Consider the following 4,861-nt stretch of genomic DNA (forward strand, 5'->3'; position numbering starts at 1 on the left):
TTTAATAAGCAAATAGTTAATCCACAGTTTCTTTTCTTTTCTTTTTTAATATGGAACGAGGGGCTGGAGAGATAGCACGGAGGTAATGAGTTTGCCTTACATGCAGAAGGACAGTGGTTCGAATCCCGGCATCCCATATGGTCCCCTGAGCCTGTGAGGAGCAATTTCTGAGCGTAGAGCCAAGAGTAACCACTGAGCGCTGCCGGGTGAGACCCCCCCCCCCAAAAGAAAAAAATATGGAAGACTTCATGAATTTGCATGTCATCCGTGTGCAGGGGCATGCTAAATCTTCTATGTATCTTCTATGTATCTTCTATGTATCGTTCCAATTTTAGTATACGTGCTGCCGAAGTGAGCACAGTTTTCTTTTTTAATTCACCAGTACATTGTGGATGCCTTGTACATCCATGCTTGGCCTGGCTTCATGAGCATTGTTCTGATCTGAACAGAAGAGCAAAAGGACTTTGACCAACAATCACTAATCTGGGACCTGCTTAAGTTCTTTAGCTCACCTCTCCATAATTTTGCCACTTTATTGGAAAGAAAAATGAGGAAAGATTTTATGGTTCTGTGATGATGACTGTTGACCCAGTTCTTATATAAAATCAGCGTTTGGTATTTTAAAATAATTCTCTGGATTCTTTTCTATCCTGCATAGAGTTTTAGTAGCTGATTTTGTGCAGATGTAGCCCAGGTGAACTGGTTATTGAAGATATAAAAGTAAGAAAAAAGTTTAAATTTGGCCAGTTTAAACAAAAATAAAAGGGATGGATAAGATATAATAAAATAAAATTCAAAAACAGGTGGATGGAAATGACTCCAGGTGATGAATATAATATAGTGTTTACAGATGTTGAATTATAATTTGTATATTCTGGACTTCACACACTATATATCAATGTGCCTGCAATAAGAAAAATAGTGGAAAAACAGATGGAAAGGAAGAAAAATCGAAGTGGAAAAAAATTATAAGAGTAAAGGCTCTCCAAAGTACTTACCAAGTGACTTGCACCCTTATCTCAAAATAGTGAATTCAAACAAGTTTCATCTTGATTAGTTCAGAAGTAAATATTACGAGGAGCAGAAGATTTGTATTGTTACGGTAGAAGAGCTTTGAAAAGAAAGTGGGAGTTTTGGGCCCATTTTGGATATCAAGTGAGTACAGAGGACAGTCACTGAAGTTTCATTCATTCATTCATTCATTCATTTATTCATTCATTCATGGGTTGGGTTTATTCCATTAGAGACACATGTGTGTTTGTCCAGGAGTATAGAAAGGAGAATACTTATATGATGTTTGATACAGTATGTAGAAAGCTTGTTAGGTTGATATAAAGTTTAACTTCCCTTCACACTAGACTGGCACTCCTTAAGATCACCATGGATGAACATGGAAGCTATTATACTGAGTGAAATAAGTCAGAGGGAGAGAGAAAAAGAATAGTCTCACTATTCCATGGGCTTTAAGAAAAATAAAAGAAATTATTGTAATAATACCCAGAGACAATATAGATGAGGGCTGGATGGACCAGCCAATGATATGAAGCTTACCACAAAGAGTGGTGAATTTAGAGAAATAACTGCTCTAACAACTATCATGACAATGGCAGTGAGTGAGAGTAGTAGTATGCCTGTCTTGAATACAAGGCCCTGTGGGGGAGGAGGGAGCTGGGGACATTGAAGTTGGGAGAGTTGCACTGGTGAAGGGGGGTGTTCTTTTTTTTTTATAACTGAAACCCAACTATAAGCAAGTTTGTAATCATATAATCAATAAATATATTATTATAAATATATTAGTATTTATATAATAAATACATATGTTATTTATAAATATAAATAATATATATTATTGTATATAGATGGTATATATTATATGTACATATTGTATATAGTGTATATATAAATTATTATATATTATATTATATATATTATAAATGATATTTTATTGTAATCATATAATCAATCAGTATATTATTTTTTAAAAATGAGTATGGTCTAGCATTTGGAAAAAAAGGAAGACTTCTCTAAAAAATGTATCTAAATTGAGAATTAGTATTATTCAGGTGAGTAAAATCCAGAAAATTTTCACAAGACCAAAGAAGGAAAGCAATTGTAGGTCAAAGAAAATCCAGTTGAAATCTCCCTGAAGATCCCATTCATTTAAGCAAGGATGGTTGGAGCCAATGATTCTAGGAGGGTAATGTGTTGTATAAGCTTCAGTACAGAGCACAGTCTGGACCATCTTGGTGTAAAAAGGAAGCCATTCAATTGACTTGCATGATGGGCCTGGAGAAATAGCATAGTAGCTAAAGCATTTGCCTTCATGTGGTTTCAGTCCTTGGCTCTACATATGCCACTTCCCCCCAAGCATTACCAGGAGAGATTCCTGAGTACAGTCTTGGAATATGTTTTGAACATAGTCAAGCATGCCCATATATCCTAAATAAATAAATTGACTTAGTGTGGATATTGGCAATAGCAGAGCAGGGACTAGGAACTTATGTAGAAGAATACATTTCCATCTAGGAAAATGGAGAAATACAAACCAAAGGTGACTCAACACAAGGGATCTTAATCTAGACTTTGGCTCACAATTAGCCAGCTTCTATTTTCCATTTTTCTGTAAGTTGGTAAGTCTCCAATTAAGCTGTTGAGAGATTCAGTGTCTATGAGACTATCCCCTCTGGGTTTTCAGATTGATACACAGAAGGAACCAGGGACAAAAAGTCTCTAGCAGGGCAATCAACTGATTTGAGATACTTCCAAGCTAATCATCTCCAAAAGGACCATCTTCCAAATTATAAGGGAATGAGGATTTCAACACATGAATGGCTGGCTGAAGGTGGGTTGCAAAATCAATTGTAGCATCTAGTTAGATCTTTGCTTCACATACATGCATTTGATCCAAGGCCCTCCACCATCCCTGGGCAGGAGATTTTGGATTCTCAGAATTCGAGCAGACAGATGGGGTGAATAGCCTTGTGCTGTTGAGTTGTGGGCAGTGAGAGGTAGATGATTGGTAATGAATGACCACATCCACATTTTCCCAGAGTGGTAAAATTTACTAAGCATCAATCAAGCATTTTATATATTTGACGTACTTACCAATGTAATGTAGTCTGCATTTAAGCAGGAAGGAAGGAAATATCAGAGTTTAGAAACTTGCTCCTCACTAAGCAACTGATAATTTTTGAATTCAAAAGCAAGCCAGGGGCATCCTAAGCCCATGTCTCAGGGAGCACATCTCAGTTAAAGTCTGATGTTTTTCTTCTGAGGGAAAAATCCCATAATAATGGCTTTTTCCCATTTGTCCTCAGAATGGCATCAGAATAAAAGCAGGGCCAGCACAGACAATGGTAGATGCTTCCCACCCCACAATTTTTCAGAAACATTCTGCCAGCCAACATGTCAACCTTCTTGCGGAAGAAGGAAGAGAGTCTGGTTCTAGAGTTCTTTGTATTTTTAGTGTATTTCTTTACACTTCAGACACCAATGACTTCCAATCAGCTTTAATTTGAAATGAGGAGAGTGATATTTATACCTTGAGTATGCATAGTCCAGATGGGAGACAGATGGATTATCTTGAACGGCAATGAGACCAAAGACCTTGGTCTCCCCATCATCATTTGGATTGGGGGAGTCAACAGGCTAGGCCAAGACCAAAGAGTGCATTGTGGGGTTCATTCCCTCAAAGGAGGCAGGAGAGGAATACCTGGCCCATCTTTCCTGCTGATGCTGCTCTCTGTTGTCATACACATACGGGTGACTCAGCCTGGCAGAGACTCTGGCTTGAGGCTAAGATGACAACATCTGGCACCAAAGCTAAGAGCCCAGCCCACATTTTACATTTTCCTTCCTTCTGTGTTGGACTCTATTTAATTATTTTCTAAAGTATTAAAAAACAATTTGTAGTTCACATTTTTTTTTTTACAAATACTAGTGGGAAGACCATGAAATGAAGACTCCAATATTTGTTCAGGGCAGGTTTGCTCATAGATAATATTTCCTCTCTGTCATTTTCTTTTCAGAGCTTCTTTTCATGTAGCTTTCAAACGTTGTAATTTTCTTTGTACAGGAAAGTTTGCAATGAATTAGGAGAATTAATGAATTAGGGGAAGTAGAATTGAGGTTTATTTTCCTTTGAATTGATCTTACATTGGAAACTTTTTATAAGAAATAAAGCCAGATTTTGTTTTGCACAGGAGTTGCACATCGATGTCGAAGGACTAATTTGTTTTATGAAATAAGTAAAGAATGCAACCAGTATTGGTATTATGGTGTTCTAAATTCTTCCTCTCTGTGGTTAATTGTTACAATTACTAGAGCAATATAAATCACACAGGCCTTTAAGGATATTTGCATAATTTTTCTGTGCCTGAGAAAAAAACCCATACATGTATATTAAAAAAAGACATTGTATTTTTCTAGGTCATTTCTTACTCTTTAGTCATAAGATTAGTGTGGAAACTCTAGAAGCATCACAGTTTGGCAACTGACCCTGAATACTCACTATCTATAATTATTCTTCTAGACTACCTTGAAGTATGTTTCATAAAAATCAATCTTAAGGAAAATTTAACTCTTTCAGATACAAAATCAAAGATACAAAAGTGCACACTCATAAACATAATGTGGCTCCTGATAAAGATAAATTATCATGGTGCTTGAGTTGAGAGACAAGGTCTTGCATATTGTAAAAGTCCTAAAGTTATTTAAAATAGCCTAGTGCCATTTACCTCATTCAACATGTTGGCTATACCAACCATTTCTTTCTTGTCTACAGGGTATTTTATTTGATAGCTCTTCCGCAATTGAGGGGCATCTCCTTACTTGTAGAAAAGAGTCAGAATGAGATCTGCCT

The 4,861-nt window shown here is 36.6% G+C and overlaps 1 pseudogene; it reads right to left on the minus strand.

Annotated features, from left to right (window-relative positions):
* Positions 1-230: 230 nt before the first annotated feature.
* LOC126002271 (uncharacterized) lies at positions 231-359 on the minus strand (annotated as a pseudogene).
* Positions 360-4,861: the final 4,502 nt, after the last annotated feature.

This window comes from Suncus etruscus, chromosome 2 (assembly GCF_024139225.1).
Source record: "Suncus etruscus isolate mSunEtr1 chromosome 2, mSunEtr1.pri.cur, whole genome shotgun sequence".
Classification (NCBI taxonomy): domain Eukaryota; kingdom Metazoa; phylum Chordata; class Mammalia; order Eulipotyphla; family Soricidae; genus Suncus; species Suncus etruscus.